The sequence below is a fragment of the Macaca thibetana genome, chromosome 8 (assembly GCF_024542745.1).
Source record: "Macaca thibetana thibetana isolate TM-01 chromosome 8, ASM2454274v1, whole genome shotgun sequence".
Lineage (NCBI taxonomy): Eukaryota > Metazoa > Chordata > Mammalia > Primates > Cercopithecidae > Macaca > Macaca thibetana.
The window spans coordinates 74,437,172-74,463,524 of NC_065585.1; the positions used below are offsets into that span (position 1 = coordinate 74,437,172).

At 36.5% G+C, this 26,353-nt stretch overlaps 1 protein-coding gene and 1 pseudogene across 13 annotated transcripts in view; one reads left to right on the forward strand and one right to left on the reverse strand.

Moving 5' to 3' along the window:
- Window positions 1-26,353, forward strand: part of NCOA2 (nuclear receptor coactivator 2) — a 297,264-nt gene that overhangs the window by 109,141 nt on the left and 161,770 nt on the right. For 12 of the 13 annotated variants that reach the window (XM_050801549.1, XM_050801540.1, XM_050801542.1 and 9 more), the window contains exon 2: window positions 2,090-2,146. The gene's annotated coding sequence lies outside the window, so the exon portion shown is untranslated. Of the gene's footprint in view, window positions 1-2,089; window positions 2,147-24,918; window positions 26,285-26,353 lie in introns of those variants that run through there. The other variant, XM_050801546.1, reaches the window with a different exon arrangement.
- On the reverse strand, window positions 24,944-25,478 carry LOC126961324 (transcription factor BTF3-like; annotated as a pseudogene).

Genomic DNA, 26,353 nt, shown 5'->3' on the forward strand with positions numbered 1-26,353 from the left:
ACAGAGTTTCACCGTGTTAGCCAGGATGGTCTCGATCTCCTGACCTCATGATCCTCCCGCCTCAGCCTCCCAAAGTGCTGGGATTACACGTGTGAGCCACTGCGCCTGGCCAACATCTTTCTTTAGCATGGGTGCATTGACACTTTTGCGTCATGTTATAGTAGCTTATTAATAAAAGTTTACTGAATAGTATAGAGCCAACAGTAATCATTTAATCTCATTCCTACTAATATCACAAGTTTCAGCTCATGATTGTTGCATAATATGATGTCCTTGAGCAAATTAGTTGTTGGTATAGAATTATAATGGGCTTAAGTAGGCCAGCATAATGAATGCATTTATCCCAATAGTGCTAGAAAGAATTGATGACTCCTATTACATAAGTTTATTGCACACTATTCACTGACTGCCACATGAGTAGAATCCATTCAGTTTATTTACTGTGATAACTTCTTATTTGCATATAGATTCTTTTTGTTTGTTTTTCATGAAGTATCTCTGATTAATACACTAGCTGCATTTCATTATATATGATGAGCTCAAGACTGGCCAGGTCTTGGTAAAAATCAAAATGCCATCTTTTTCTGTTTCTCTCCCCTGTAGACCTCTTAGATTATGAAATCAGATGTTTCTAGTGTCCAAGAAAAATAGTAATTTTGATATTAAATTGATGTTAACTTGTTTGTGCTATTGGATTCTATTTACTGTTTTAATGAGTAAAGGGCTCTTAAAGGAATTAGTAGTGCTTTAAGTTTTGATAATCCAAATTGTAAATTCTTACTGATGGATGTCATCTGAAGGAAGAAAAATCTAGTAGCTTAGTTGTAAAAACATTCCTTGGAGCTGATTAAATCTAGTAGTGTTTAATGTTTTTTTAAAAATTATTCTTAAAAAGAGATATTGTCAGTATCATTACCAGTACCAATCAAGCCACTTGTCTTGAGTCCATAAAATATACAAAAGCAGTAAATATTAATATACATAAAATGCCTTAAGCACATACCCTTGTTTTCATATTCCTCATTTTGTTTCTTGGGAACAAGCTTAATTGGTGCAGTGGAAGAATCAGACGAAAAGCTGCAGGCTCGTTTACAGTGAAGCACTTTGTTCGCAAAGACACAGACTCTGAAGAAACTTTGCAAACAGTTGCCCTCATTATTGAAAATATTCAGTTCTTCCTTTTCTTTTTCCTCTTTTCTCTTGCAAATTATCTTGGTTATTATAACATGATTTTTACTGCCCAAAAAGGCTTTCCTTGCCTGGGCATGGTGGTTCACGCCTGTAATCCTGGCATTTTGAGAGGCCAAGGCAGGAAGGTCACTTGAGGCTGGGAGTTCGAGACCAGCCCAGGCAACTTAGCAAAACCCTACCACTACAAAAAATAAAACTTTAGCTGGGTGTGGTGGCATATGCCTGTAGTCCTAGCTACTTGGGAGGTCGGGGCGGGAGGATCACTTGATCCCAGGAGTTTGAGGTTGCAGTGAGCTGTGATAGTGCCACTGCATTCCAGCCTGGGTGACAGAACAAAACTTTTGTCTCTGAAGGGGGAAAAAAAAGATATTTCTTGAGATAACAAATTATTTAGTCATTCAGGCCTTTTGGTTCCATATAGGTAAACTGTAAATCATGGTAAATTAAGATTAATATGTGAACTTTATTTATTTATTCAGCACACATTTTCTGCCTGTTACAGTGTGCTGGGCATGGCCCTAGGAATGCAGCGTGGGAGTAGGTCACTAGGGCCTCCTGCTTTTACTCAGCTTTTTGTCTCATAGGGAAGGCTGGTGGTTAGACAAGCAGTTAAAGTATAAGGCTGGCAACTGAGAAGTTGTAGGCACTTCATAATTCACAATGAAATGTAGCCTTATATATTTTACATTATCTTGTACAAATAAAAGTAATGCAGCAAGTCTACTTCTTGATTTACCTTGCAATTTAATAAGAGATGTTATTAATGAATATTACTTGTGTATTGATGGCAATTAACAAGTATTACTTGAAAATCAGTTATAAAAATCACATCTGCTCTAAGGAATCCAACAGGATTCTACAGATTTTATTCATGTTTATTTGTTTGTTTATATTACAGATTTCTCTTGGATTTGGCTACACACTTATAGATCTTCTGCACTGTTTACAGGCACAGGTGAGTTAACGTTGAATTCTTCATATTGGATATTTTGATATTTAATTAAAATATTTTTAAATTCTATATGTAGTTTAGGAAAGTAATATGTAAATAAGATGATTATAAATAAAAACAATAAACTGTATGTTTGTCTGTATTTCATTTTTATTATGAAAGTTCCTTACAAATGTATTGGAAATAACATTTAAAGGTAAAATGCTCATATCTGTTTATCAGTGGTTACTATATCTATTTGGGATGAGTTTACATTATACCTATTGAATGAGTTGATTACAATTTATTCTAATTTCATAGCTTGACATAATGTTTATATTTATTTTTATGTGTAAAAATTTGAGTGGTAGTATTTCTCATTTCTTAGCAAACTAGCATAGAAGAGGAGAAAAGGAAAGTTACTACAGATTTTAGCAGCAAATCTCACTTACAGGGGTAGATATTATAAAATGCAATGAGCCAAACTTTCTTGTCCAACCTGTGTAAAATAGCTTCTCAAGCACTCCATATCACACAGCTGTAATTGATTTTTATCATAATATTTATGATCATGTGATATATTTTTATTTATTCTTTACAACTTTCCCTACTAGCTTTGTGAACATCAGGACCATTACTATCTTGTTCAAAACGGCATCCCTAACCCTTAGGATGGTGCCTGGTATACAGTAAAGACTAAATAAACATTTGTTAAAGTAATTATTGGGTAATAAACATTAAGAATATATTCATATTCAGAGATATTGAACTTTGTAAATACAAACAGAAATAGTTTCTTAAGCTTATTTCGTTTTTTCTTTTTGAGGTGGAATCTCGCCCTTTCACCCAGGCTGGAGTGCAGTGGTGCAATCTTGGCTCACTGCAACCTCCGCCTCGTGGGTTCAAGCGATTCTCCTGCCTCAGTCTCATGAGTAGCTGGGATTACAGGTGCCCACCACTATGCACCACTAATTGTTTTTGTATTTTTAATAGAGACGGGGTTTCACCATGTTGGCCAGGCTGGTCTTGAGCGCCTGACCTCAAGTGATCTGCCTGCCTCAGCCTCCCAAAGTGCTTGGATTATAGGCGTGAGCCACCACGCCCAGACTCTTAAGCTTGTTTCTAGATATGACATTAATTTATACCGTGAACTTTAGGTATATAGCTCTTAAATGTTATGAAAAATTAGCTGTATTAGATACTTTATATATCCAAATATGCTTAATCAGGGTAGAATTAAGAAGATAACTCTTCCAATTCCACATTTATTTTGTCACTGTCCCAGAAGGTACTTACAGTCAAGTAAAGAACAAACCCGAAGGAAGCGTGGCAGCTTCTTGTCTCCATACTGGATCATATTAACATATTAGATGTGTTGTGTGGTATATTTATAGAGAGCAAAGTAGATTTGAAAGTTGTCCAGTTTATAGCTCTGCAAACCAAATAAATTAATATTTTCCCACTACCTGCCACTCAATACAAAATGTAACTTACTTCGTTTTTTGTTTCTAGATTGGGGAAATGTTTTGGTCGTTTTCCTGCCCTATATATTGATGTGTTTGAACTCATTATGAAAGGTAGTGGTAGGCATAATTTTATAAGTGGACTACTTAATTCATTTCCTTGTGCCATGACAGTTTTCTTTGTGTTTCAGGATGTCAGTTGTTATTGGGTTCTTGTCTCGTTTTATTTTTTTGTTCTTTCTTGCCTTTTTCAGACATTTGCCTCTCCTGCCATCACAATTTTTCATTTATAGAAGGAATTAAGTCCGACGTTTAAGAACTATTGAAAGTAAAATTTTAGGAACTATACAGCTGTTTCTGATTCACATCTATTTTACAAGTGCAATTTGCAGAGATTCCACTGATAATACTAGTAACAACTATTATTTATCACTCTTTTACTGTATGCTAGGCATTATGTAAGTGCCTTTTGGTTGTCTTCAAAATAACAGATAAGGAAGTTGAAGCTCAGAGAGGTTAAATGACTTTTCCAAGGTCATATCAAGTTGGAGGCAGTTTGCCACTCCAAAGACCTTGACCTTAACCACTGAGCTCCATTTTCTGCCTACATACCCCCCGAGTACAAGAATATTTGTGACAATAATTGTAGTACATGAAAATAATCATGTTCATATTTGAAGACTTCAAAATTAATTTAAAAACCAAAGATTATTTCACTTATATTTCATTAGGAGACCTTAACTTGTAACTCTTATTCCAGACTAAAACATGACGACTCATTTGAAATGTAATGACTACCTAAACTGTTTAAGTTCCACTCTGAGACTTTGATTTTATACTCACAAATTATGGGTAGGGTCATGGGGGACAGCTATTCGCATTCCTTTTTCTGTTGTAAACATGATGTGCTGTAAGTATGAATCAGCATTCTTTCTCCTATGCAGTATTAGAAATTTTAGATTGTAAGTGGCATCTGTGGTTCATTGGATAAATCACTTTTCTTGCAAAGAATAGATTTTTTGAAATATAGTGACTGTAGAATTACTTAGAACCTTTATCTTGAAAAGTTTGATAATTTGTATCTCTGAGAAAAATACTTTAACTATTGAAGAAATGAAGTTTAGTATAGCCTTACAGTATATCAGGAGTTGGTTCAGATAGAACTTTAGCTTCTCTTAGTTTATTTTCAAAGCTGAGTAGAACATACTATGTAAAAATACAGTTTTTATATTTTGAGTCTTAAATTTATGAAGTGGACAAAGTGTTCTGAAGGACAACTTTGTTGAATACACATATTTAGATACTGATTTGAAAACACAATTATTTATATACTTCCTTAGACTTTCCAAAAGAGTTGTATCTATGAGTATAAATGCAAATTCCAGATTTGCGTATATGAAAAATGGAATTCTGTAGTTTGAGTTAAAAAGACAAAACTTATTGAACAGACTGAACTATGATTTTTAATGTACAGCTAGGTCAGTATTTCCATTCTAGTCTCACATTTTAAGTATTTTTAAAGTTAGCCAATAAAATTTACTTGGCATTGATAATCACAACAGGAGCAAGAGTTATATAAATCCATTTGGCAATATAGCTTTGAAATGTAATTTTCCTTTCACTAGGGAAGGTTGAACTCATTGTGGATTTATATAGACCTTGGATTTATTTATAAGTTTTCTCTGTTGGAAGATTTGGGATGGGTGGATAGGGTGAGGATGGGTTGGTGAATTGTTCACACATGCTAAGTACAGCCCAACTCTTAAATACCAACATGAGGGAGAAGTTCTCCACTGTACAATGAAACACAATATATACTTCATGTAGTGCCAGTTTACTTTGTTGTTGTGTACTAAGTGCTATATACTAAAAATTAAGCATATCAAGGCCCAAGAGAAACTTTGACCATATTGGATATGACATGGTTGAAATACATTTCAAATGAGTATTTGTTGTAGTTTTTAATCCCTCCTTTGTTCATAGATGTGAGAAGATTTGTGATTAGATGTCTGCTTTAACTGGATGTATATATATCTATGAAGATGGGCACTTTGATTTGAGGTACCGATATCAGGCTTTGGGCACTATCTGCGGAAAGTCAGTATTAATCTAAACTAAAATTGAGAATACTGAAATATCTAACTTTTGTTTTAGACAAAATCTGCCCATATTTATTTATATCACTATTTTTGTGGTATTTTCTGCAAAAGTCAGCATGGTAGGCACTGATCTGTAAAATTTAAAAAAAAAAAAAAAATTAACAGTTAACAAAATGCCCTCAGTCATTTAACTATTCAGAGTAGAATCACAATCCTGGTCTCACAGGGCAGATTCCTCTGCACTTAATACACAGAACGGACTACTGAACTCAGGATGGTGTAGGCTCACGTTGAAATGAACTTCTGTTGGGTGTTGTTGACACAAAGCCAGCAGTTAGAAACTGTTTGTCTGACAGGCCAGTTTACTCTTTTCTTCTTGTTTTCTTCCTTTTCTGTGCATACATTAGTGTGAACCAATTAGCTTAGTTTTCCTTGCTAAACTAAATTCATTCAGCACCATTAGCTCTCTTTTCTCTCTTCCTGACTTCCTTTTACCCTTAGGCCATCCCTAGCCTATGCTAAGTGCTATAGGAAATACAAAGAATGGTTACCAAAAATTATTACATTGGAAAAGGATTATCTGTCTATGCAGGTTTAACTCCATGTTTCCTTGTTCGATGTTTTTACATTGCGTTTAGGTTTTTTCATTCTGTTTTCTGAGATGGAGTCTCTCTGTTGCCCAGGCTGGAGTGCAGTGGCAAGATCACAGCTCACTGCAGCCTCCACCTCCTGGGTTCAGGCAATTCTCCTGCCTCAGGGCCCGGTGCGGTGTCTCATGCCTGTAATCCCAGCTCTTTGGGAGGCCGAGGCGGCAGATCACGAGGTCAAGAGATCAGGACCATCCTGAACAACATGGTGAAACCCTGTCTCTACTAAAAATACAAAAATTAGCTGGGCGTGGTGGCACATGCCTGTAGTCCCAGCTACTTGGGAGGCTGAGGCAGGAGAATCACTTGAACCCAGGAGGTAGAGGTTGCAGTGAGCCGAGATCACGCCACCACCCTACAGCCTGGCCGCTGCACTCCATCCTGGCGACAGAGCAAGACTCCCTCTCAAAAACAAACAAACAAAAAACAGGGCACTGATTTCTGAATTATATATCTCCCTATTCAAAGTCTTAATCTGTCCATGTGAATAGAGGTTAAGGCAATAGCAACAACAACAAAATGCTATCATTAGTAAATGTTTTATTTATTATATACAGTTAACAGAGCTTTCAGAGTGTGCTCTTAGGAAGGCACACACCTCTTGAGGTAGGTGTGTCTTGCTTAGTGATGTTGAACGAATCACAGTCCAGGCAATCTTCATTCTGCATGGTGGCATTGCTGTCTTCATGTGGACAGACAAGTAGAATGATGTTAGAAATCATATATTTAGAATTATAGACAGTAATTTTTTTTTTCAAAATGCACAAAGATGTTGTTTCTTGGAGTATAAGAGAATTGAGTTTTAGCTTAGAGCCACTTTACTGTGAGAGCAACTTTTTTTAAATTGAAAATTTCTAAGTGTGACCTCTGTTGGCATAGCTGGTATTCTTTGAAAGTAATTAAAATGAAAAGTATTGCCAGTCTGTATCTTGTGTAAATCTTTTGAGTTAGCATGTTTTGAAGAGGTAGGACTGGTGTCAGAATATTCTGAGAAAGTTAGGGTGGGCCATGATTTCTCAGCTATGCTTTCTGTACTGGAAAGCAGGAGAGATTTATGCATAGGAGTGGGATAAGTGGTTTAATAGATTGTTAATAAAATGCATATTCTGTTTGTTGTTTTTGTTGTTGGTCCTTAGAGTTCAATTCAAACTTGTATATTCCACTTATCTGGATGGTAGAGTTGTTAGCTTCAGGGAGAAGGTCTGTGACAAGTAGAATTTCACATAAATGCCACCACAGTAACACTTGAAATACTTCACATTAGATTTGGGTCAGTTAGGATTTTTAGCTAGGCTGTTCACTTTCACTTTGGAAGGCAAATGCCAGATGTGTGTTATTTTCTAGGCAGGTGCTGAATTTGAGTCAGCTAACTTTGCCAGAATCCCCTTAAATATAAAATAGCAAGTAAAATCAGGCTCTTTCCATTAAACACCTTATAGTTGTTGTTGTTGTTTTTGAAGCTGAAATTCATATATGTTATTTTGAACCATTTATAACATCTAGATACAAGGGTCTAAATTAAGCATTTATTTATAAAATCCATATCCATGCAATTAAGTTTTTTCTATTTTACTGTGATTCTTTAGCATTAGGATATAGGTATTTCTATTTATTTTGACTGGTATTGCTAGCTTGAGACTCAGTATAATGGGAGAAAACCAGAGAAATTAACAGTAAGCTTTGCAAATTGTGGTTTTTATTCTTAATTCCATGCATTAGGTTGTCTAAGCCTTGTTTGCTATTTCATGAATGATTCATGGATGTCTATAATCAATGGAAATGTGTTTTTTGGCCTAGGCACCGTTACATTTTGCCTTCTCATCTACAAAGAGTAAAGAGAGAGTAAGAAGTATGTGTAGGTTAGCATTTAGCTGAGCACAGTGGCATGTGCTGTAATCCCAGCTACTCAGGAGCCTTGAAGCAGGAGGATTGCTTGAGCCCAGGAGTTGGAGGCTGTAGCGCGTCCTGATTACCTGTGAATAGCTACTGCACCCCAGCTTGGGCAACACAGCAAGATCCAGTCTCTTAAAAAAAAAAAGATGTACGTAGCACTTAATAACGGCCAAGTAGGGAGTCAGCAGTTTAAATCAATGTAGTCCAATTTCGGAGGATCTCTTAACTGCCTGCTTCCATGCAAGGTTGCTTTTGTGGTGCCATTGTGTATAGAGTTGTTTGTTTTCACTACTTTTTAGAAAGTAGAATTAAGGACTTCCTTTTTTTAAACCAACAGTTTTGGCCTTTTTGGTGCCAGTTACATAAATTTCACAAGCAGAAGTCACACATTAGTGTCAACCTAATGGTCTGGAAATTTGTTAACTATCAGTATGACAAAACCCTAGCACGGTTTTATCATGTTTCCCTGAGAAGTGAAAAGAACTGGGAAAGCAAGCATATGATCGGCCAGAGTTTCAGTGGAAGGATGAATGGGGAAACTTTTAAGACACCTACCAGTGTTGTATTTGAGTACTGAGACTTCTAAAAATCTCTACCTAGACTATAAAAGACTATCTTTAAAAGGAACAGCTGTGTCATAATTATTGAATTGGTGGCTTATTCTAGAGTATAGAGAGTAGTGGCCAGTGAAAACAGTTGATCTCTCAGCTTTTCAGTTCTTTGTCATTAAAAAGGCTATTTGATCTAGATTACTAATTCTTCCTTTTAAGTGGCGGTTTTATTACAGTCCAGAAAACACTTCTGTTTCCTGGGTTATAAGACAGAGTATAAAAATAGAAGATAGTTTTGAACTCATGTGTTTTGAAGACTGTATCATGATTACTTACGCTATTATATTTGAATAGAATAGAAATGTACAATTCTTTGACTTAAACATCTGTTGGACAAATTAGTTTGGTTTGATGAATCTTATTAGTATACAACAGCAGATTTTGTTTTGTTAACCGAGTAGAATTTAGATTTTTTTTGTAACTAGATACTTTGGGACAGTTAAATTTTTTCTCTAATACAGAGGTTAGATGTTTAATTGTTGCTGCTGCTTCAAAATGTTCACAAAATTTCATAAAATCTTTATTGTCTGACACATAAACTATTTGCACTTGTGCACTAACATATTACATATCAAAGTCTGGTTCAAACTTCCTCTTTAAAGTGTCTTTTGGAAATAGGAAATGATAGCCTTTTGTAAAATATTGCTGTTATCTTTTAAATGTATTTTTAACATATCCTAAATGCAAGAGCATATTGCCTTAAACCATAATGTGTGTGCCCTGTGTTTATCTATTTCCAATATTCTAATTTATTTCCTCCTCCTCTTTTTTTTTTTTTTTTTGTGAGACAGGGTTTCGCTCTGTTGCCCAGACTGGAGTGCAGTGGTGCAATCTCTGCTCGCTGCAACCTCTGTCTTCTGGGTTCAAGCGATTCTCCTGCCTCAGCCTCCCTGAGTAGCTGTGACTACAGGTGTGCAGCACCATACCAGCTAATTTTTTTTTTGTATTTTCAGTAGAGATGGATTTTGCCGTGTTGGCCAGACTGGTCTTGAATTCCTGACCTCAGGGGATCCGCCCGCCTCGGCCTCCCAAAGTGCCCTGTGATTACAGGCATGAGCCACACACTGGCCTATTTCCTCCATATTTTTAAAATGAAAAAAAAAAAAAAAACCCTCTTTCACATCATAGTGAATAAAAAATTCTTGGAACTGAAAGATCATTTAGAATAGCTAGCATGCCTATTGTGCTTATCATGTGCCAAGTAGTGTTCTAAGACTTTCTCATAGTAATTCACATAATCCTCAAACGTATGATGTAGCTGCTATTATGATCCTATTTTAAATATGGGAAGAAAAAGGCACTGAGAAGTTAAATGACTTGTGCAGTGATTTGCACCTAATTTAATTAGCCAGTTAGAGGCCAAATTGGAAATCCAACCCAATCTGGCATTTGCAGTTTTTGGCTTGTGAAACTTGGTTCTCTTAAAACAAACAAGCAAAAGACCAAGAAAGCCAAAAAAGAATTAACTAGTAATTTTCAAAATAAAGTTTCAAGCTGACTTTGTCATTATAGGTAACGCTTTGACAAGGCTTAATGCTGTGTATGCCATTTTCTCTACAGTGAGGGTCTGCAGGCTCATATCATTGTGTACTAGCTACTAAAGTCCATGAAGTCAATAAATTGCCTATTATATCAGACATGATAATCTGCCATTAATTAATAAAAGAAAATGCAGGTCACAGAAATGATATTATGCTGTTTGTTGGCTTCAAATGAAGTTACACAGATAATGCTTTCAACAGGATGTGTGTTTAGCTTTTCTATTAACATGGTTATTTTGTTTTGAAAGACAGAAAAGGGGGCCCACTCTCTTTGATTGCTCTGTTTATAAAGAACTTCACAAGTTTTACTCAATAAAAAAATTCTTAAAAAGTAATTTAGAATTCCCATAATCAGAAGCCTATATAGGACCTTTTTACGCAAAGTGAAGAAAATTTTCAATTCAAAAGCAAATTTCAGCTTTTATTTAGAAAAGAGTACATTCTTTTGTTCCAGCAGTGAAAAACAATTTTTAAAAAGAGAAAATACTACATTCTAAGAGTGACTAGCAAATCCTTTCAATTACTTTTAAAAACTTAATTAATTAATTGATATATATATTTTTGAGACAGGATCTTACTCTTTCACCCAGGCTGGAGTGCAGTGGTACAATCACAGCTCACTGCAGCCTTGACCTCCCAAACTAGATTGATCCTCCTGCCTCAGTGTCCTCATTAGCTGAGATTACAGGTGTACACCATGACATCCAGCTAATTTTTGTATTTTTTTGTAGAGACAGGATTTCACCATGTTGGCCAGGCTGGTCTCTAACTCCTGGTCTCAAGTGATCTGCCCACCTCTGCCTCGCTAACTGCTGGGTTTACAAGCATGAGCCACCACACCTAGCCAACAAACCCTTAATTTATATTGGACGGTTTTTGTTTCATTTTCACTATATGTCAGATTATCATACCTTAACAGACATGGCCTTTATATTTTATAAAATGTTTAAAAAAAATAGTCCATCCTTTCTCTCAGATTTCCCCAGGTTTTGTTTTGTTTTAAATATATATAGGGGAAATTATAGCTGCTCTTTATAATCAGTACACAGGGTTTTTGGTTGCTTATGAGTATCTGTGATATAATTAACAGTATTTACCATGAACACAAAAAGAGATTTTAATTGCTTACCACCTAGAATTTACTTTATTCACAACTGCTGTTTTCTTTTTCTCTTGTCTTTTAAAGCAGTTTCTAAGCATATATAATAAAGTTATAATTTAATTAATACTGTGAAATATGTTTTTAGTGTTTGAGCAATTCATGCTGTTTCTTAAATCACTGGTTAAATTCACCTTTAAAATTTTAACTTTGAGTATTTATATTGTAACTCACAGTTAAGTCTCTTGAAAAGTTTGTTTCATTTGCTTTCTAGCAAGGGTTTGACCACATCTTTTTAAAACAGAGATGGAAATATATATATATATATATATATATTTTTCCTTTTCCTTTTCCTTTTTCTTGCTCTGTCACCAGACTGGAGTGCAGTGGCACCATCACTGCAACCTTGAACTCCTGAGCAGAGGTGATCCTCCTCCCTCAAGTCTGTTGTATCTACGACTACAGGGTTGTACCAATATGCCCAGCTAATTTTTTTATTTTTTTGTAGAGAGAGGTCTTGTTATGTTGCCCAGGCTGACCTTGAACTCCTGGGCTCAAGTGATCCTCCCACCTCAGCCTCCCAAAGCACTGAGATTACAAGCATAAGCCACTGTACCCAGCCTGGAAATATTTTTTATACATTAGAATATAAAGAGGTGCACATTTAAGAAGGAAACTTTTCTTGCATACCTACATTCTGCTAGTCATAATATGCATTTTATTTCATCAAATTCTTACTACTAGCTTGGGAGAGAGAACTTACCCCATTTTGTAGCTGAGAACAGTAAGGTTCAGAGAGATGAATTAAGTCATATTGTTAGGTCTCCACATATTGCCAAATGTGCCTTAGGGGTCAGATCACCTCTGGTTGAGAACCACTGAGATATATCAATTGGATTGAAAACTGACTGTAAATATAATATACAGTCACTTGCCAATATATTCTTATCAGTCTTTTCTTATTCTCTGATCCTTTTTAAATGTAGCCATTACATATAAAATCGTGGCAAAATATATGTTTAAATTTTTATCTTGAAAAAATGTGGAGGCAAATTGTCTTTTAAAAATGTGTAGGTTATTTTAAGTTATAAAGAACTCTATTAGCCTATACTGGATACTTACAGTTTTTATTAATCATCTTAAATAATGAAAATGTTTTTCTAAAATCTTTCGTATGTGGACAGATTACTCTCCTTCAAAAAAAAATATTGTAGCAAATTGCTAAACCATTTTGTGGAATGATGGCATGGCCAGACCATTATAATGCAGCAGAATGCTGTGGAATCCAAGAGTCATTTCCCCGTAGTAACTCCAGTTCAAATGAACAGCAAGTATTTATGCAAATTCTGGAATTTGAACCTGAAACTATATATTTCCAAAAATCTCTTTCTGGTATGACATAGAGCCTCCTCTAGTGATACAAATGGAACTTCTTGATTACATGAAAGCCCTGATTTGTTTTTCATTCCCCATCCAACCGCTAGCATTTTTCAATTTAGTCTATACTCATTTCTGAGCAATGATAGTGCATGCAGTAAAGTAGGCATGTTTTAAGTATACAGAAGCAATATATATAGTCCTACCCACATCTTACAGTGTAGTAAGAGAAATGACAAACATTAAGTTACATGAATGGGATTACAAAGCAGTGTATCAACAAATGTACAATAATGTAGTAGGCATACAGTGCAGGAAGGGCAGTGGGCACTGTGCCCGTGGCTGTCTGTCTCTCAGTGTTCTTGGCCATGTGCGTACCTTGCTATGAAGGCTACAACCTGCCATCTATTTTAGATCATCACAACAGGAGTAGTTAGAAATGAAACACAGAAATAAGGGGAATCTTGGTTAATGGGACTCAAGTGCTAAAAGGTAGGAAAATGACTCTTGGTTATAATCTCAGCCGAAGTATGTGGGCATTTAATGGTGAATGCTGTGTTCTAAACCTTGTTCAGCTAGACAGTAAATTTATCTGCCAGATGATAGGAACTCATAACACTTGGATATATACAGGAGTCTAAGTAAATTCTTGTTGATTTTTAATTTTCTTACTAGAACCTAATAAATTGTATCTGGTATATTTTCTATTTGAAGAATACCTCTAGTTGAATAAGTATAAAATACGGTTAAGCATGAGGCTCTCAAAAGCTATCATGAATATAAGGATATTATAAGACCGTGTCCTTTTTATAGGTAGTCATTTGTAGCTACATCAGATGGAAAGTGTAGAGCAGGTCTGGTTTTATTGAGCATATAATGTAAAGCCTACCTTGAGGGTCCTTTATTCTTGATACAAACTTGAGTCTAATCTTTTCTCCCTGTATAGATTCTACTTCCCTGCTCCCCAGGCCATCTGTTCTTTTTCTAGTATGTGGTTTTATTGTGTTGAGATAATTCTCTCTCCCTCTCCCCTCTCCCCTCTCCCCTCTCCCCTCTCCCCTCTCTCCATATTGTGCCTTAAAAGTCTTCATTTATGCTGCCAGAGGGTAGAGGCAAGGCTTCTTTCCTAACAATCTCATGATATGTTGAAATCCCCTTCAGTAATATACATTGTGTTCCACACTCACCACACACACAGACACACACACACACATGCACGCATGCACTTATGTTCTCCCTCATATGTATATACCATCCCTTAAGAACGGATGATCATTAAGTTAGCCACAGATTATCTGAAGTTATCTGATAGCAGTTTGGTAACAAAGGGGGATGCGAGAAGGTGGCTGAGAGGGTTAAGGTCCCTCCCTATTAATAGTCCTCCCTTTCCAGCTTTCTAGGAACAAATGAGTATCATGAGAGCTAAAGACCTTCAGAAAGTGAGGATCAACAACTACAAAATTTATTTTCTGGGACATTGCTCTCTTGAAAATCACTGAGTATTTCTACTAATTTTCTTTTAATACATGTTTTCTTTGTGACTACTTCCTTGCCTCCATCTACTTTCACCCTGTCAGGCCTCCTTTTAGAGAGAGAATAGGAGTGAAAGAGAAAGAGGAGGACGTTTATTTTTCAAATTTGCATCCAAGGAGGGCTTCACATAAATTCTCACTTGAAAGCACCATCCAGAGATTCTGAGGATGAGAATATAAAAAGAGTTATAAAAGTGGTGAATCATGTTTCCTGTAGACCCCAGCAGATGATCATTTGTGTTCTTCAGCCTCTCTCATTCCATTTCTAGTGCACCTAGCTGTTGTCAAGGGGTGTTGTCATTCTTGGCAGTTATTTAGTAAGGAGGAGAGAAGGCTGTTCCCAACATGGAGGGGAATGTTGCTTATTTATTCAAGAGGAATACTTCTGAACATTGTTATTGCTAAATATATTATTGTAAACCTGGAGAAAAGGGAATGAAAAATCATTCAATTAGACAAATAAATGTAGATTGAGCATACCCTATCTGAAATCCTCCAAAATCCAAAATTTTTGAGCACCAACATGACACTCAAAAGGAAGTGCTCACTGGAACATACAGGATTTCAGATTGTTGGATTTGGAATGCCAACTGGCAAGTGCAATGCAAATATTCCAAAATCTGAAAAAAATCAGAAATCTGAAACACTTCTGGTCTCTAGCATTTTGGGTAAGGGATACTCATCTTGTATTATTTTGACATATCAGAAAATACTGTATAATGGTAGGTAGACAACATGAAGACTTTTAATACCTCTTTACTGATTATTCTACCAGTTACTATAGCAAATAAAAGTTAAGGCTGGGCTCTTTGATCTTTGCATCTTGCATCAGAAAAAGGTGTAAGTGAACCAAACATGCATAAGAGTCAGTGAGTCGGTAGTTCACCCACTTGTTCCCAGGTGGTAGTTGTGAGACCTTGTGCAAATTGTATTTGTTGCCTGGACTCAATACTGAAAGCAGTCTGAAAGATTGCTTCTAGAACTCTGTTGTGACCGTGCACTTAACTTAAAAACTCATCAGTGACCATTTTAAATGCATCATTTTGGCATTACGAATACACATCTCCACTTTGAGAGTGAAGGAAAAAAAATGATACAGTTTAACTAGTGTCCCTAAGAACAACTAGTCTCACCTATCGATGGCAAAGTTTAAATTCCCCATTAGTTTTCTATTTTTTGCCTAGAATATCTATTGGAAGCCTCTCTTCAATTTCGTGGATAAACCAAGGAAGATACCAGTGTTGGCACTGAATTACAGAATGTGTTCACTAGAGGATAAACTAGTAGATCCTGAGTTGAGTCAGCATGAACCAGAGGCCTGGGGCCAAGCTCTGTCTGTACTGCATTTTATTCTCAGTGTTTAGCCCTGCTTGTGGGTGGCCTTCTGGATGTTTACTAAAATGAAAATTCAGTTTTTGTGAACAGACATTCATATGTATGCGCACATGCACACACACTGTGAGTACATGAGTATTTTAGAAAATGGGGACACTGAGGTCACTCTGGAGAGTCATTGCACATCAGATGTGGGTCCTGTCACTTGGGTTTAATATTTCACCAACCCTAGTAGTATCCAGCTGACACTTTTATTAGCAATATTGAACGAATCATGGAATTTTTGACAGGAAAATTTTATGATTGGGAAGAAACAAGTCCAGTAGCCTGGCTGCTTTTTGGTTTTTTTTTTAAGGCAGAGTTTCGCTCTTTTTACCTAGGCTGGAGTGCAATGGTGCGATCTCGGCTCACTGCAACCTCTGCCTCCAGGTTCAAGCGATTCTCCTGCCTCAGCCTCTGGAGTAGCTGGGATTACAAGCATGCCCCACAATGCCTGGCTAATTTTTTTGCATTTTTAGTAGAGACAGGGTTTCACCTTGTTGACCAGGCGGGTCTTGAACTCCTGACCTCCAGTAATCCACCCGTCTCAGCCTCCCAAAGTGCTCGGATTAAAGGCATGAGCCACTGTGCGTGGCCTTATGGCCTGGCTGATTTCTTGTAATTAATTAGTAGAAAAGACGGGACTCATAATAGGCTATCCTGTTGCCTGCACAGTCTTTTTATTGGCAAGTGTTTTTGTAGTCCTTGATATGTGCATGATCATATATCTTTATTAATCTTTATAATCCATCTGAATACATCTAGTTGGATATAATGAACTTGGATTAACGTGAACCCCATATTGAGATGCTCAAATAAATAGCATTTTAATCTCTTATATTGCTGTTAAATTGAATCTCATGAAAGGAAGTTAGAAATCAGCATATATATGTACACACTAATTTGTTGGGGTTAGTAGACATTCAGTCTTATCTCTCACCCCTTAGGTTTCATTATTTTGTGTTGACATCAGATATTCAGAATGATATTCCTAAGGACTGTAAGATCTTAAGTCATTGAGAAAGATAAAATTATATTTTGAATGTTATATTTTGCTAAAATAGGAAATTATGATCATACAATTTCAGGAGGGCTTTGAATAATAAATAATAATGAACCACATTTGGTGATGATAGTGGGGTAACATAACTTGTCATCTCATGAGTATTCTGATTAATAGTGGCTTTGTTGTAGAATCTCCATTTTGCAGGTATAAAGATCAGAAATTCTAAAGCTTAGTGTGTTTTCAAAACTGGTACTGTGAGCAGCTCTTGAGCATTGACCCTTGGCCATGGACTGCTGCCGGGTGTTCAGGCAGGATACGTGGAAGAGAAAGCTACGTTTCTCTTCCTGGAATCCTCTGATTCTGTTGAGTGTCGTTACTTTTGCTGCTACTATCCAAGAAAACAGAAGTGGGGGGTGATGAGTTTCCTAGTTTAGAGGCTTTTCTGGGAATGCTCCCTAGCCACTTGCATGCACTTAATTCACCTTTTCCCTTGATCTACGAGAGGCCACAGCATAATCATTTCTGTATCACTAGCTGCTAATGCTTCCTAAGTGGAAGAGAGATTTAAGTTAATGCAACTACAGAGTTTTTCATACCTGGAATTTCTAATGTATTTTTTCCTTTTTTTATTTTTATTTTTATTTTTGAGACAGGGTCTTGCTCTGTCACCCAGGCTGGAATGTAGTGGCACTATCTTAGCTCACTATAGCCTCTGCCTCCCATGTTCAAGGTTGATTCTCCTGCCTTAGCCTCCCGAATAACTGGGACTACAGGTGTGTGCCACCACAGCTGGCTGATTTTTGTATTTTTAGTAGAGACGGGATTTCACCATGTTGGCTAAGCTGTTCTCGAACTCCTGACTTCAAGTGATCCACCCACCTTGGCCTCCCAAAGTGCTGGGATTACAGACATGAACCACCATGCCCTGCTTTTCTTCCCCTAAATTTTAATGATGGTTCCCAGTGCTTAGTTCGCATTAGAAGCTTCCGTAGCCAGGATGCAGATGTGTACATCTTATCTTCCCAGCCCTCTGCCTTCCCCTGCAGATGCCCATTTTCTCATGTGGCATGCTCTCCACAGAGCTCATACTGGCCTCCCATTCTTAAGATCCCGTATGAGTGGGAAGCCCTCAACGGTGTTATGCAAAGTCATTCTTTTGGAAAAAGAGCCTGGAAGTAAGGGGTAGAGTGGATTTCTGTGAGGCATAACTAACTAGTAGGAAAAAGCCCCAGGGCTGCTTGGTGTCGATCCTATGCTCGACTCCAATTTTCTGATTATTCTTGGTCATATCATTCTTTCTACTGTACTATACCAGTCACTGAGTACACAGATGATGTCTCAATTTCAATATCTTCTCCTGTTACCAAGAAATCTAGCTTAGATTAACACTCAATTTTGTAACATTTCATGAACACTTTATTCAGAAAAACTGGTTCTACCTTATTTACTCCACCCAAGGGAAGTAGTTGGTGTATTGTGTGTGGGTCAGTATTTCTATATCTTACATGAAATTTGGAAGAATTCTATGCAACCAAATCTGACCCTTCAATTTCAGAAAATTGATTTCTGAGAAAGCAGATGAATTTTGATTTACCGTATGTCTCTAAGGATGAAAGCAAGCAGCATTAACTCCCACAGAATCGTGATCATCCCTCAGTTGGTCTAATTCTATGCTAGCTTTTATCATTTTCCCCATTATAGGTTGAAAGCTTCAGATGTCCCAGTTTCCCGGGGTCTTAGGATTCTACCCTGGCTCTGGCAGCCTACCTTCATTGTTTTACCCACCAAAGGAAATGGTAGAAACTCAGCTCTGAGGCAGGGGTTTATGGCTTCCACTAAGGTATCCCTAAGAATAGGGCATATGCTTTGAGCTTTAAACTATGTAAATGGCGATGCAGAATGGCAGATGCTTGAAAGATAGGTATAGTCGCTTAATGCCTAAGGTAGACTAACACAAGAAGATAGGTTCTTGATGTGTGTAGTTATGGACTCCTTGGCTGCAAGTGTAGAAATGCAACTCAAACCAGTATAAGCAAACCTGGAACTTATCACCTCTTGTAAGTGGGAAGTCCAAAGCTACAACTGGCTCAGGGCAAGTCTGGATGGAAGGAATTAAATGATGTCATCAGGACCTTCTCTTTTTCTGTACTTTCTTGTGTTGGCTTTTTTTCAATTAGGACCTTATGTCATGGCAGAGAAGGTCATTAGCAGTTCTGCCTTATGTCATTTTAACAGCCAATAATCCCCTCTCAAAAGGATCTTTCCTGATAGCTCTAAAAAAAAATTATAGGAATGACTCTCCCTGGTCCAGGTTGGATTGCCTGCCCATTCCTGAGCCAGTCTTGCCAGGGGGCTGAGATTAAGGCAAGCATTTTGGCTAGTCCTGGTCACTCTAGAGGCTGTGAGGAAGTGGGGATATTAGTCCCATCATGAACCATGTGACCTGACAGTGGAGGGTTGCTTGCGTGTGTTGTAGAGGGGTAAGCCAAGGTTAAGGTTTGTGTTTTATATTTCCTTACCAGCTTTTTATCAACCCCAGAGCCTAGGAAAGTCCTTCTTACTCAGGAATTATTCAGGTATACTAACAAGCATAGTATTTCCTCACGAGAGCCACAAATAATGTTGAAAATCCACTCTATGCCATTGATTGTACTAGATCCACTGGCAATGAGAAAAGACATTTCGCCCACTTGGAGTGTATGTCATTGTGGAGGTGATGGCATATTGAAAAAAAGGTAGGATATAAACAGTTCCATCATAAGGGGAAGCATCTACTGGGGTAATTCCAGGCAGAGAGGGCATCATGTACAAAGGTTCGGTGGTGAGAAGAGGGAGCAAGGCCTTTGGAATAATGAACTCCAGTTGTTCCTCATACGTGCAGCAGAAATAGCGAGAAGTCAGGATTATGGAGATTGGTGAGGTGAGATCATCCAAGGGCCTTTTGCTTGGGAAGCCATTTTACTTTAATCTTGAGTACTATGGGGACCATTGACGGATTGATACAGGGAAATGAAATGATGATTTTTTTTTTTTTTTTTTTTTTGAGACGGAGTTTCACTCTTTTGCCCAGGCTGGAGTGCAGTGGCACGACCTCGGTTCACTGCAGCCTCCGCCTCCCGTATTCAAGCGATTCTCATACCTCAGCTACCTAGTAGCTGGGATTACAGGTACACACCACCACACCCAGCTATTTTTTATATTTTTGGTAGAGATGGGGTTTCGCCATTTACTCAGGCTGGTCTTGAACTCCTGGCCTCAAGTGATCTGCCTGCCTCAGCCTCCCAAAATGCTGGGGTTATAGGCATGAGCCCCGGTGCCAAACCAATTCATTCATTTTAGAATGAATGCCCTGCCCTGGGGTGAATGGACTAGAGGAGGGCAATACTGGAGGGTTAGGCAAGTTTAGCCTGTGGAGGTGATCCAGATGAGATGTGAACTGAGGGGTAGTGGCAGAGAGGATGAAGATAAGTGGATTCTAGGAAGTGACTGACTTTTAAGGGAACGAGGAGTCACCCCAGGTCTTACAAAAGATCTGGCTTTGTCTCCTGTGGATATCCAGGCTCCCTATGATCCATGTCATGCCATTTCCATAAACTAATTAGTAGATTTTCTATATTGATGAAATATGAATGTGAGAATGTTCGTAGTAGCATTAGTCATAGTAGTCCCAAAATGAAAACAGTCCAAACATCCATCAGCTGATGAATGGATACGTAAAACTTGCTTATATACTTCAGTGGAATATTATTTGGCAATAAAAAGAAGTGAAATACCGATATATGCTACAAAATGGATGAGCCTTGGAAGCATTATATTTATTGAAAGAAGCCAGTCATAAAGGCCACATACTGTATGATTCCATTTATATGAAATATCCAGAATAGGCAATGCTGTAGACATAAAAGACAGACTAATGGTTGCCTGCTGCTGGGATTGGGGAATGGGAGAAAATGGGAGTGAGTGCTAATGGATATAGGGTTTCTTTTTATAGTGTTAATAATGTTCTAAAATTGATTGTGGTATTGGTTGCACAACTCTGAATATACTAAAAACTATTGTACATTTTATTTAAATGGATGAATTGTATGGCATGTAAATTATATATCATTAAAGCTATTATAAAGATATGAATGTGGGAGTAAAGTCTAGAAAACAGAAAACTGGCTGGTGGAATCAGGCATATGGAATACATCAAAAACAACAGTGAGGAAATAGCAAAAAACTGGAAAAAATTTAAATGTCTAACAGGAGGATGGATAAATTGTAGTGTATTCATTTTTTAAAAAATGACAGTGAGTACCCGATAACTAAGAAATTCACATAAAAGTATGAATAGTCTATAAACATGACCTAAAAATAGCATTTGTCGGAACATTTAGAAGTAATTTTTTTACTCAACTGTCTAGCCCTTAATACTGCTATTAACATTACCAAAGAACACCATTTAGGAAGGTAAAGCAACCATGTATTTTAGCAAAGATTTTATTTTAAAATGTAGGGCTTTTATTTTTTAAAAAGTTTCAGGATTAGTTTCATTTAACCAAAAGATATAGCTATATCTTTAGAACATCTTTACAGAAGAACCAGTAAATATTTTCTCATCTGAATTGTGAGTTTCTTAAGGTTAGGGTAAATAGAGAAAAGAAGAGATTATTACTTGGAAAAACAGAAAAGGCAAGAGAAAGTCGTAATGTACAGTAAAGTTTCAGAAGGAAATTGGACAGTTGAGGATCACTCAACATTTAGTGACTTCTGTCATACTTTTTTGCAAAAATGTTATACAGACCATTTTTGGCCGTTCGTCTCATTTTGTTTTACATAATCACTGAAGCAATTAGGAAAAAAAAAAAAAAAAAAAAAAAAAAAACACCTGCTTTAAATGAAGAACCCGAGGAGAAGAAAAAAAAACTGAAGAACTTGCCCATGGTTGGTACTAGAGAATGAAGGGTAAAACACAAGTTGGGGAAATCTAGGTTCTTCTTAAATGGGATCTTAGAAATTGTTTTTTAAGAGAAGGTATTTGTGCTTTAGTATACTTACATTTTATTATGTGTTATTCATTCTGAAATTATTTTACTTAGACATTGAGACAGCAGAATGAAAGTGGCTAGTAAAGAATGAAAATATCAGAAAATTTAGAATGCCATGTTGATGATGTCTGCTTTTTAAAGGTCTGTATATCAGAATTTGAGAGAATTGTTTTGAGATTAATGGGTGTATGTATTAGTCCTCATGCTGCTATGAAGAAATACCTGAGACTGTGTAATTTATAAAGGAAAGAGGTTTAATTGACTCACAGTTTCACATGGTTGGGAAGGCCTCGAGAAACTTACAGTCATGGCAGAAGGGGAAGCAAACATGTCCTCCGTCACAAGGCAGCAGGCAAGAGAAGAATAACTGAGTGAAGGGAGAATCCCCTTATAAAACCATCAGATCTCAGTGAGAACTTACTATCACAAAAATAGGATGGGGGAAACCACCCCCCAATTCAGTTACCTCCCACAGGGACCCTCCTAGACATGTGGGGATTATGGGAACTACAATTCACGATGAGATTTGGGTGGGGACACAACCAAACCGTATCAGTCAGTGTACTTAAAATTTGGCATTCAGAAGTTTTTGCTGCCGTATTTTGAATTTACTTCTTAAATCACCTCAATTTGCTATTCTTTAATGTTAATCTTTTTTTTCCCCTAAGAGCAAGTTTCTCATCTTGGAGGCTGGAGGATTTATTTGTCTTTCCTGAGAATTTCCTTTCCTTATCTTTTTAATTGCGGTGCTGTTATGGGTCCTGTCCTAAATTTCTTCCTTAATTTCTTTTTCTCTTTTCATTTAATTTAGGCATATTAATTTTACATTAATGATCTGTGCCTCCTTTTATCTTGGAGGAAGAAATTGGTATTCTTTGAGTGTACTGTGAAATTCTTCCATTAAAATTAACAGCAAATATTGAAATACGTCTCTGATAATTAGGGAATCATTCATAGAAAGAGGAACAATTCTAGATGTTTTCAAAGGTCTTTTCAGTCAATATTTTACCTTACAGCTCAGTGGACAAAAAGCTCTTTGCAAAGTTTAGTATTTTTTTGGCCAAACTATTTCTGCTATACTACCAGCTACATAGCCTTTATAGTTGTTGAAAGTGTTTAAACATGAGAACCATCGCCTATCTATATATCTATGACATAAGATTTTCAGTGCCCTTTTAAAAAATAACACATATTCTACTGTTGCTTGCATCTGTTCCATGCTAGTTCTCTAGAAGAACTGCCAGTTAGAGTCTAGTTCTTTGTGTTGGTGTTCTAATTAATCAGGAAAGCAAAATTTGCTTTTATGTCTTTATGAAAGCCCTTGCTAATTAGAAACATTACTTCAAAATTTTTTTCATATTTTCTCTGCTGAGCTTGTTCTTCTTTGGTTAGCTGTTCTTTGTTTTTTTAATTAGAGTAATACTACATAGACAACCTGTTTTAATGTATCAGATTCCTACATATAAAATAATTTAGGAGTTGATCCTTTGTATTGCTAAAGATTATTCAGTTTTAAAAAAAGAACTCAGCAGGTTTTCTTTTTAAATATTAAATTTCTTTTGTATATCGAAAATACAATTCAAATTTACATGATTTATATAGTATTTTTAAGGATACAATTCTCTAATAAGCTAAACTGCAACTATATATAAGTGCTTATTTCTTTTTAAGGACTATATTCTACTCTTAGATGATTTCTCATTATACCTACTGAATTTATGGTGATTTCAGTTTACTGGAAATTTCCTGTGGTTAATTAAGGATACAGTTTTGCAAGTAAAGTTTGATAACTCTAAATGAGAGAAATAAAACTTGAGAATTAGATAATTTTAGAAGATGGCATATTTGTACTTTATTTTGATTTTTGGAATATCTGTTAATTTAAAATAATCAGAACTACAGATGAACCTACTGACTGGGTAAAGATGCCTTTTGATTAGGTATATATGAGTTTTTTATGTGCAGAAATTTTAATATATTTAATTGTAGTGTAAATCTGTTAGGTCTGGAAATGGTATAGCTTACTGTGCCAGTTCTCTAGCCGAAATCTTAATTGTGGGAGATGATGCATCTGTGTTTCAGTTGTGGACACTAAGAGGTGAGACAGTGGAGTGAGTGAGCATCTTGAGTGGTAGTAGAGTTCATGAGTAGCGATGAGATTGAGGTCCTGATTATGAATACTTTTCAGTTCGTATTTTATGTGGATTGTTGCATTGCAGGCCACCAGTGATTTTGTAAAGGAGTCTTAGAATAATTGCTGTGTTCTATAAGCAGTATCTTTTGGAGAGTTATTTTGGAAGAAAATCATTTTGCTAAATATGAGAATAAATATTTACTTGATCATTAAAGACTGTATTTGTAATATGAATGTAAAACGGATTTGTGGATAGAGCTAATGTTGAGCAAATTTATGATGGGATTGTACCAAAATTATTCAGAGAATTTTTGAAGGATGACATAAAGCAGAAGGATTTTGTGACAGGTAATTAGTTTAAAAAAATACTGTAAATTTTTGACCCTACTTAAAAAACCCTGGAGTTGTGTAACGCACCTGCAGATGGCAAGATTGAGCACACAGTAGGTTCTCGGCCTTCACAGCAATTACGGTCAGCTGAAGCTCTGTAGGCTTTGGAAACTTCAGTATCCTAATGGAGTAGATTTGGATCTGAATTCTTTTTCAGGTGCTCATATGTATTAGAGAACCACCAAGCACTTTTAACCAAAAAACAAGTTTTTATTGTTGCTTTAGTTAAATGTTTTCCTGATGTAAGGTTTTTTTTTTTCTTCAAACATGAGAACTTTATACTACCTTTTTTACACTACACTGTGATTACTGTGTACAGATCATTGTCAGTGAAATAAAGAACACAACTGTATACTAGGCAAAGAACTTTATTAACCTTTGTTTCAAACTTTGTTCCCAGACTTCTTCGGCTTAATTAGCTGCAAAGAATGAATTGTGTATAAGCAAAAACTGAAAAGAGCTGCAGTGTCCAAGGGGCTTGGGCTTAAAAATATTAGAGATCTGGGTTTTATCAGACCCATAAACAAAAATTTCTTAAAAATATATAAGAAATTTAAAAATTTTCTTATAAAATTTTATAATTTTATATATAATTAATATAAAATAGCAGCTCCCAGTGACTTCTTCAAGTTTTATCTTCAGAAGTTGACTCATTTCAGTTTGCCTCATTCTTGGAAGCCTCATCCAAATTCTCCACAAGATCTGGAACTTCATCATCATCCTCCTCTCCAGTAGTGTGGTGCTTTTCCACCCACAGATTGTTTGGGCAGAGCTTCAGCCAGTCTCCTTAAACTAGTCAGACTGCCTGCACCAAGCTGGTTTAAGATGCTGGGTAGCATTTCTGTCAGCTGCTTTGTCTCAGTATGGCCTGTAATGGTGAAAGTGTTCATTGCCAGAGATGCCTGAACTTTAGGGTTGTTAAAGTGGATCGCTGTTCCTTGATTCGTAAACATATTCACCTCTTCAATGCTAGAGATTTCTAACTTCTTTAAGGAGAACTGACATTTTTTATTATTTGCTATGGCTGTTCCGTGAACTACCTTCTTTCTGTGAGCAGTTCCACCAATGTGCACTTTTGCCTGCAGTTTGGCGAGTTTTTCCTGGTTCATGATTGTTGCTTTCATCTTGTTGGAGCGGATAAGGGGCTGTGTGGGGGACTAGGGTTGGTGCTGAGGGGATCTCAGGGGAACCAGCTGAGATTAGGTGCACACACCTGGGGACGCAAGATGGCAGCTCCCTGTTGTAAGTTTTTTGGCATCATGTTGCAAGTTAAAACCACTTACACTGAGATTTCTGAGATGTCTGCTGACTGCCTTAGGCTACTCTTATCATCATTTTAAAAATTATAGGTGTGCTTTGGCAGCATGTAAATAGGTACTGATTCATTATTTTATCCACTGAAATAGTTTTAGCAGATTTACATATATAGTCCTTAAATCAATTCACAGATAAGTTTTTAAAATAGAAAATATCAAAGATAAAGTTATTTTCTTAGTAAAATACCTAAGTAGCTACATACATTGTATAATTTGGCTTGTAATTAATGTATTTCACTGTTAATATTTCTGATGGTAGTCTAGATGACTTTAAAAACGAAGATGAAAGTTTCCTTCACTGCAAATATTAAATTATTACTTTTTAAGTGTTTAATAAAGGTCTACATGTTGAATAATAAAGGGATTATTTTACATATTTAAAGAGAATTTTTATTTAGGAAATTAACATTCAGCCTAATGTTATATCTAACATGGTATCCTTTTGTACAATTGTATCAAATAAAGAACAGAAACTATATTATGGCTTCTAGTGATGCCCTAACCACTGGTGTTTCCTTTTTCCTGTGTTCCCTCTTCATGTGCATACTCCGTGCTCCCCTTTGGGTTGACTTGTAATCTGACTCTTGTGACAGATATTAGGAGGTGGAGCAAAGGAATTTCAGACCAGTCAGCTAAGAGACTGCTGTGGGGTAAGAAAAAAAAAATTATTTAGCCTCTTAAAATTACTCTTATCAAAGGAAAAGAAGTTGGAAGCACAT